The following is a 9,603-nucleotide window of genomic DNA, read 5'->3' on the forward strand; positions in this document are numbered from 1 at the left end:
AGGACCCAGCTGAGATAGAAGAATATTTCCAGTCAAAGGATGACCCATTGGCGCCTGGATAGCTCAATTGGTAGAGTGGATGCCCATATATAGAGGTTTCCTCCTCGACGCAGCGGGCCCAGGTTTGACTGCGACCTGCGGCCCTTTGCTGCATGTCATGGGCTGTCTTTAAAAAGATTCAAATTATTCAAAAACATCATCCTCACTAAACTTTAACATACACCACTCTGTGATAAGTCAAGTAGTCAAAATAATATTAGGTCAAAAATAATCAATAGTTTCATTTTATTTTTTACTCAAAAACAGGGTATTTTAAGTAGCTTTTAAGTAAACAAGGTCTATTGGCTCTGAATTCCAAAACAAAGGGAAAAATGTGTAGTAGTGGGTTAAAGGAAGGCGAAAGGTGTAACACAGAATTGATTGACAATTTATACTGTATACTTTAAATAAGGTGTAAAGCATTTGGGAGGACATTACGAGGGTTTAACTTTAAATTAGTTTTACAAGATTTAAAGCTGTGAATATTTTGGTCAACGCTTGTAGAAATGTAATGAGATGAGCAGTTGCCTTGTTGATAGCTGATACTAATAAAACTAATTGACAGAGAAATTTATGTTTATAAGTCTTTTATTTCATATTTCTCTGTAGTAGTGTCTTAAAATATTATAACTTTCATGCTTATTATATATATATTCATATCTTGCTTGTCATATATTCTTACATGCTTATTATATATATTTAATGCTTATTATATGCACATTTAACAATACTGTGTTTCTCTTGCTCTCCCTCTTTCTGTGTTGCTGCTGTTCTTACAAGAGGTTATAAATGTCTCACTGTTGAATATCACAAGCAGTAAATATCTTAGCTTTGGAGGTCACTCAGAGTACACTTCGCCTAGCGACCTGCACTTTGCCCTGGTTTTTCTCAACGTAGGCATAGCCCAAAAAACAGATGTCCTGTTTCAACAATTGTGAATAAAGAGACAGAGCTGCAGAGAAATCGCTGAAGTTCCACCAGAGCCTTGCTGCAGATAGGAGGCTCTTCGCGTGACCTTCCCTCTTGCAATTGTCTATCAAACTGCTAATTTGCCGTCTGAGTCTCTTTTCTTGCTTGACCGTGTTTATTTAGTAAGTTAAAGTGTTATGAACCTGACATTTTCTGGTGCCGAAACCCGGGAGTCAACAGCTGAGAGGACCAGGACCGCGCTCGATCAAGGCCGGAGAATCTGTTAACAGCCGTCCACCCTTTGTGGGACGGGGCCATAGGTTGATCCGGCGCTGCCCTGCTCTTTTCGGTGACGACTTCCACGGTCAAGGAGCGAACAGACACGGGTGAGTGATGCAGTTTTTATGCTTCTGAGTGGACACACGTTCTACTGCAGGAAAGGTGCACAGGGGGCCTGGGGTCCCGTTATTGCAAAGCTAAGTGAAAGTATCATTGATGTTTATTCTTACGGTCTGGGACCATATTGAGTAATATATTCTGTTGCCTGGGGCCAGATATAAAGCTTGAAGTAAGTGTAAAGTTGGTGTTTATTTTTCGGTCTGGGACACAGCTGAGGCGATAACAGGGAAATATCAGTTGATATTTTCAATGAGACATTTTTCCCCGAGCGGGGAAACGGGAATGTCAAGAGGCCATTCTGATTAATTTCAGAAGTTTGGCAGGGTGATCACATGCTTTATTGATAGCGCTATCTTGTGATTCTGTTTGTTTGTTGTTTTGTGAATTTGTTTTGTGTTTTTACTGTTTTGTGTTTTTTGCTGTGACGCTATGTTTGTTGATTCATAGCGGGTTACTGTTTTGTGTTGTCTGATACGCTATGTGTGTCTTTTCATAGCGGGTTGTTGTCTGTAAGCTATGTGTTGATTCATAGGAGTTGTTGTGTGTTTGTGACCATTTACTATTGTTTGAAAACAATAAGGTTGGTGCTGCACAGGGTTATTGTGATAAATTGTGGTTCTTTGTGGGATTTGCTTAGACCAAGGCAACAGGTTGGTGCAGTGCAGCTTTTATGTGGGATTTGGAGTTGTGAAGTAAATTTGGGAGGAGATAGGGTCAGAAACAGAGTGTAAAAGTCCCTAAAGATGTGAAATTTATGGAAAAAATCTTCCGGAGAGATGAATTTGTGAAAGAATGGGTAGATGAGTTGGTTTTGATGGAAAGCACAGATAAGCGTCTGTGAATGGTTTACTAGAGCAGGCAGAGACAGAGATTGAGAGAAAGTAAAAGGAGAAAGAAATTAAAACGGGACCAGCTACAAAATGTGCATAAAAGACAAAATTCCAGGTACAGAATGACTGTAAAAGACAAGGTCCAGGTATAGAATAAAAAAATAATATACAATATTATTTTATATTAATATTTTTATATAATATAAAAAAATAATAAAAAGGGTCAGGAAACACGGAAGGCTCGCTGATTCCACTCTGAAGTCCAAACGAAAAGGAAGCAATTTCAACAGGGGGGTAAGTTGAAGTTTCATTTAAGTTGAAGTTTTGCCTATAAACAATTTGAATTGGATATTGAGACACTTTGTGGGACAGAGATTGGCCGTGGTTCCACTGAGGGTAGTCGGTGAAAGTCTATCTTTTGTTTTGGGAAATTTTGGGTTGTGTGTGTACAAAACAGGAGAAAAAGGTTTTTTGTTGTCACCCAGATTGTTTGGTATGACAGAGAAAAAGAGCCAATTGACATCATTGCATCCAATACGGACTAGAACGGGGTGACGAATAGATTTCAAAATCATACAGATAAACAGACATCATAGCTGCTTATCAGGATTTTCATCGAAAAGAAATCTATCACAGATAAACAGTCATTGTAGCTTAAATGGAGTTACAGCTGTTTGCAGGTTTTCCCGCAAAGTTTACCGAGAACTAAACTAGGCCGTATAGTGACGATTATACGTAAAAGAAGTACTTCGGCTGCTTGTTAACTGTTTTTGGAAATGTATAACAAGAGCACAAAATCACACGTTTCTTCAGGGCCGGTAGTGGATGGAATGATGATGAACCATGGTCCGCAGGCTTTAGAATGCGTGGTTTATTAGGACAACAAAACACAGGTTTTCTGAACATGGTTCTTTAAGTTACAGTTAAACTTCTAAATCCTGCTAAAACAGGATTTGGACGAAAAAGAAAAATTATTGAGAGGGGGAAAGACGATTAGCACCCAAGATCTGATTCAAATAGGAAAACAAAAACAAAGAATGTTTTAGTCAGTGGATGAAAGAAGCCACTCGTAGGGAAAGGAAACAGAACAAAAAACTAGTTACTAAGGAGGGAACAGGTAATGCTGTTGAAACACAGAAAGGAGATATAAACACTGTCACTAATGCTTTCCTCTATCCGAGTTTTAAAGATGGTGATCAGTGCTCGACCCCACACACCCTACTCCTCCAACACCAGGCCGAAGGGAGAAAACACGTCAGTGTCCCCCCAGAAGCAAGCGCCAGGAAGGGAGCAGATCCCACACAGCACCCACTCGCTGCACGCTCTTCTCTCTCTTACAAGCAGCACGGCCTCTCCCACATACATCGACATAACAGCAGCATCAGGTACGGTCATCCAATGCAACAAATCAGCGGAACAAGCTGAAAAGAAGAAAAATAACTTTGACAGTGTCAACATTGGCTTGAGAGGGGGGGGGGGGCAAAAGCAAAGGCGAAGCGAGAGGAAAGGCAGAGGGCGAGGTGGAGGGCAAAGGCCAGCAGTGGACCGAGACACATGTCTCAACTGTGGAGGAAGAGGTCACTGGGCAGACGAATGCCCATCCCCAAAACAAGAAGGGGAACGACAACCGAGGGGTCCCCCAGCTGGGTATCACACCTACAGCCAGCAACGGGCGGACGAAAGGGAGGAGGGGAACGGGAGTGGTGGAGAGTCTGAGCCAGTCTGCACCGGATAAGGGAAGTGAAAATGCAAAAAACACACACTAACTAATCTGCTTGCAATGAAGTAAAAGCTTTCACAGCTACAGCCCATAAACATCACACTCTTCCACACACGATAGGGAGAATTCTAGACGCAATATTGTCACCTAGGGAAAGAAAAACTTGTAGAAGGTGTTTCTACTTATGCAATGTTTTTATCTGAGGTGTATGAATTGGCTACTACGATCTTAAAGGTGTAGGGAAGGGATGTAGAGTTTTTGGTTTATTTCGGTTTACAAATTATGTGCAAATTATGTTCAAAAATCTTTATTTTGCAAATCAAAAGCTTCCTAGTAGAGTAGTTCTTTAAAGGGGTGCAAGTGGAGCTATTGTTCCAGAAATTTTTATCTCCAATGGATGTGTGTACATAGGGATCTAGATGATTCAGAGCAGGAGAGAAGGGAAAAATGGTTTTGCTCTCTCCTGTGTCCAGTGAATTTGTTAGGTAGGGATCTAATGTTCGGAAGAGGAGTATTTCAAACTCCTACAGGTCTCAAGGTTGTGAGATTAGAAGTCACAGCCAGTCTGACTATGTTTTCACATACACACACACACACATCTTAGCTGATTTTTTCAGTGGTATATCTCTCTCTGGGTCAGGCTGCAGGCCTGTTGCATGAGGCCAGAGATGTGATTTAACCCCTTGCTGACTTCATGTCAGAACTAAACTTACATTCCACTTATTTTGTCTCATCAGAAACAGAGGACGTTTGTTGAAGATTTTTTTCAAGGAAGATACAGATGAGCTTGAGTGTGCTTACATACTTGCTTGAATATAGATGTGCAGTAGAAGTAACCTTGATAAGAAGAGAATGTTTTTCAGAATCTAGCACTCATAAGCTCATATCTCTCTTTTGTCTAACCTCCCACAGATCAGTGGAGAAACTTGGGACACTTTGTCCTAGACTGTGACCAGCTGACTGACTGGACTGAAACCGTGGAGGGGGACGTTTACACCTCCCTTTCCACGGGAGTTTATCGGAAGCATCTGTCACACAGTGACCACCGCGCGCAGTGTGTTCCAGCGGAAAGAAGCTGAAACACACACACACACACACATTTTTTGATTAAGCTGTGAATATTTCCCCCACAGAGATCTCACCATTGCTGTCCCAAGTGCAGACGCACCTGTGGGAAGCGCATAAATGTGATAAATCTCATAACAATTGTCAGCCTGATGTCATCAAACCGCGCACAGACTTCAGGTCCAAAAATTATCAGTAGTCTCTGAAACAAGATGAAATCCGACCGGTCTTTAACTCTCTATTGAAAGCAGGAGTTATTGTGCCATGTCGCACGCCTATTTTCCCCGTCAAGAAAATTCGTGATAAGGGGAAACCGCTCAAATGGCGTTTTGTTCAGGACCTCAAAAGCAGTAAATGCAGCGGTCCACGCACGTGCACCCAACGTACCGCACCGTACACTAGGCTATTCTTCAAGGAATTCCAGGGGGGCACAATATTTTTCTGTTGTTTGTTTGTCTATTGTTTTTTTTCAGTGTTCCAGTGGACAAAGACAGCCAATTCTGGTTTGCATTCCTGTTGGATGGTAAGGCATACATTTTCACACGTTTAGGACAAGTATTTGTTGACAGTCCAACAGTCTATAACGAAGCTCTGAGAGAGAGAGCCTTGAGAGATTAACTATTACACTATTACATTTTTAGTGTCACCTGGCAGCAGAGGGGCACAAAGCAAAAACATGCAAGAAAACTTCCCCAGACTGAGAAGGATGTATGGCTGTTAGATGGTGCAACTTGTGTTAGGGGCCTATATCAGAGAGATGACGGGCCCTGCTTACCTAAGAATTGGTAGCTAAGATGAGCCATGGCGGGGGCCATGTCTCAAATGGGAGGAGCAGAAGGTGTTTCACACCTTCAAAGGTTTCAATTCTTACTTAAAAAAAAAATTTTTTAATAGTAATGATGATCCACAGGGAAATGTGAGATCTAAATGGGTAATAATAGCATGGGCAGGGCCATGTGCCAAAGGGGCAAGGGCTATTATTGTTAATGACAACATGGTCTTCACAACATTTGCATAAAGGGTAAATTTTGTAAAGCGGGCATTTGAGCATATCATGATGAAATTTGTTGATCTCACACCGTCAGAGGGGAGAAAGTCGGTTGTCAAGAGATAGCCACACGTTAAGAACAAAACTACGTACTAGGAATGAGGGTCAGAACGCGCAGTAACCTCTGTTTGAGATCCTTTTTGGCAGACCACCCTGTATGAGGGTTAGAAGCTTCTAGAGCTTCTGGGCTCTGTGTGAGCATGAGATGTTAGAGTAGGGTGTTATCTGTCTTCTGCTCTCTTGACATAAGAATCCAGGTTTTCGTGCTGCCCCACCCAGCTGGAGGACCGCTCCACATGCTGCAGCCTGGGAGATTTCGTGGTCGGTGAGAAACTTCAGGAGGAAGAACTGGCAGTCCAAACACTGGCAAGGTCTCTCCCAGGTTCTTCTGGTCACCCACAGCAGTGAAGGTTGCTGAAGAGGACGACGCGGGTCCACGCATCACACTGCAAGAGGGTTCCAGTACCGGAGGACAAGCCAGTCCCGCCAGACGCCCGGAAATCCGTGACCTGACCTGAGGCGTTCTGTGTCACCAACGTTGCAACACGACACACACCAGAAATGAGGCAGTGGTAAAGACTGACTCCGACGGTGTGTCACGTGCTGGTGGACGAACCTCTGACACCAGAAGAAGTCCACGATACCAGCACCACAGCGGTACTGCACCGCCCAGCCACCCACACACACCCACACAGCACTTTCCTGAAGGGCACAGCACTCGCTGTGACGATGGAAGAACACAGGAAGAGAAAGACATGGTGTAGGACACAAATGTATTCTTGTTTTCTGTCTGTGGTTGTGGGGGTGCATTTATTAACCAGATATGATAGAGCTAAATCTGACCAATATAATGAATGTGGCCCAAAGCAATATGATGATATATTAAACCAACTGTAAACAAACTTTTGACCTTATCTTGGCCAAAAGGGCGGCCGCTCCTAAGGGAGGGTCGAGAAGGAATTTTCCCTTTCAGAAGAAAAGGTTTTCGCCTTCTCCTTGATGTACAACCTTCCTGTGAGTACGTGTGTTGATGTGATTATTGAAAACCATAAACTGGACAGATAATTGCTGATGTTTGTTAAATGTACAACAGGAGGGAAATGACAGAGAAATTTATGTTTATAAGTCTTTTATTTCATATTTCTCTGTAGTAGTGTCTTAAAATATTATAACTTTCATGCTTATTATATATATTCATATCTTGCTTGTCATATATTCTTACATGCTTATTATATATATCTTTAATGCTTATTATATGCACATTTAACAATACGTGTTTCTCTTTGCTCTCCCTCTTTTGTGTTGCTGCTGTTTCTTACAAGAGGTTTAAATGTCTCACCTGTGATATATCACAAGCAGTAAATCTTAGCTTTGGAGGTCACTCAGAGTACACTTCGCCCTAGCGACCTGCACTTTGCCCTGGTTTTCTCAACGTAGGCAAGCCAAAAACGATGTCCTTGTTTCAACAATTGTGAATAAAGAGACAGAGCTGCAGAGAAATCGCTGAAGTTCCACCAGAGGCTTGCTGCAGATAGAGGGCTCTTGCGTGAACCTTCCCTCTTGCATTGTCTATCAAACTGCTATTTGCCGTCTGAGTCTCTTTTCTTGCTTGACCGTGTTTATTTAGTAAGTTAAAGTGTTATGAACCTGACACTAATAACTTTGCTTCTTATATATTGTTGTTTAACAAATGTCAATACAAAATAAAAAATAGAGCAAAATGTTTTGTTATGTCACTCAATTTGGTTTTGTGCACCAGTTTAAAACCCTTAATAATGGTTAGTAATTAAAATTATTATTATTATTATTATTTTTCAAATCTGTCGACGCGGACAGACAATCACTTGTAGGACCTGGTACGGCTAAATGTTAGCCCCATGGAGAACACAATGGAGACACAAATGGGCCATTTAAGTGACAGTCCCACTCTGCTGCACAACCCTGCGCTAATTTCAGCAACATCTTTGATTTGGTGTGAATGTAACTTGAGTCTCATTTTTGTTTTCATTACAGCAGCAGTGCTTTTCTACAGAATGGATCCGACCATAGAAACAAAATTGATGTACAAAGCAGGATGTTGAATGTGTTTGGGATGACCCAGTTTTGCTGCAGTTTAAAGGGGAACTACGCACTTTTTTTTAGCTTAATATACCTTAACTGAACACTGCCACGAAGTATTGCGTGATATCAGGTCTTGCGATATAACGTATTGCTTCACGGCACTGCACACATACACCCATTCAGGAACCGGCTATAGAGTTTTTCACACTATCATCATGGCTAAGCCGGCAAAGAAGAAACAGAAACTCAGGAAAACATTGTTGGAAGAACAGAGAAAGAGGAAACGGCAGATAGACCGAGCGAGAAGTCAGACACAACATAGGAGCTGCCAAAATGGCCAAATCCACACAGCGCCCCTTTAGGTATTGTGTGCATCCACCTTCATTTATCACCTGTAAGCTGACTTGGAGTGGCCTCTGTGCTCTCTGGTCCATTCACAAAGGCGGACACACATGAATGCACACACGCTGGATGTACCACTGCCCACCCTTCCTCTCTTCCAAATTTATTTCAATCATTTTCGTTTTCATCACAGCAGAAGTGCTTTTCTCTAGAATGGATCCAACCATAGAAACAAAATTGATGTACAAAGCAGGATGTTCCCTCAGTCCTCTGAATGTGTTTGGGATGACCCAATTTTGCTGCAGTTTAAAGGGGAACTACGCAGGTTTTTTTAAACTTAATTTACCTTAACTGAACTCTGCCAGGAAGTATCGTGTGATATCAGGTCTCGCAATGTAATGTATTGCTTCACGGCACTGCACACATACACCCATTCAGGAACGACTATAGAGTTTTTCACACTATCGTCATGGCTAAGCCGGCAAAGAAGAAACAGAAACTCAGGAAAGCATTGTTGGAGGAACAGAGAAAGAGGCTACGGCAGCTAGACCGAGCAATAAGTCAGACACAAGTTAACATAGGAGCTGCCAAAATGGCCAAAACTACATAGCGCCCCTTTAAGTATTGTGTGCATCCACCTTCATTTATCACCTGAACGCTGACTTGGAGTGGCCTTGTGCTTTCTAGTCCATTCACAAAGGCGGACACACATGAATGCACGCACGCAGGATGCACCACTGCCCACCCTTCCTCTCTTCCAAGTTTATTTCAATGGTTCACTTTCATTTACAAGACCCTTTTTGGCCGTTCACCTCCTTACTTATGTCACCTACTGCATAGAAAGTCTGTCACATACAATACCCGGTCTTCATATTTATATAGACATTCCCGAAACCAACTCTCCCTCTGGTTTCTTGCATTTTTCATTTGCTTCGGTTTGCTTTCCCAAGCAAACACACCAAACACTGAAGACACGTCACCCGATCGTGATGGTTGCTTGTTTATTGGACAGAATATCCAAAACCCACTGACGCTTCTGGTCTCAGAAATAATAGAGTCACACCAAATTTATAACGTCTTGGGTTTTCTGGTTATGCTTTGGTGTTTCTAATATATTAGAAGAAGGCGAACAATGAGCAGCTGACAGACAGCGAGAGGAGAGAGAGAGAGAGAGAGAGAGAGAGAGAGAG

At 42.2% G+C, this 9,603-nt stretch overlaps 1 protein-coding gene across 1 annotated transcript in view; it reads right to left on the minus strand.

Moving 5' to 3' along the window:
- The window catches only part of LOC116702608 (histone acetyltransferase KAT7), a 61,650-nt gene that overhangs the window by 26,731 nt on the left and 25,316 nt on the right, over positions 1-9,603 (minus strand). The gene's annotated exons all lie outside the window — the stretch shown is intronic.

The sequence above is a fragment of the Etheostoma spectabile genome, chromosome 15 (genome assembly GCF_008692095.1).
Source record: "Etheostoma spectabile isolate EspeVRDwgs_2016 chromosome 15, UIUC_Espe_1.0, whole genome shotgun sequence".
NCBI lineage: Eukaryota > Metazoa > Chordata > Actinopteri > Perciformes > Percidae > Etheostoma > Etheostoma spectabile.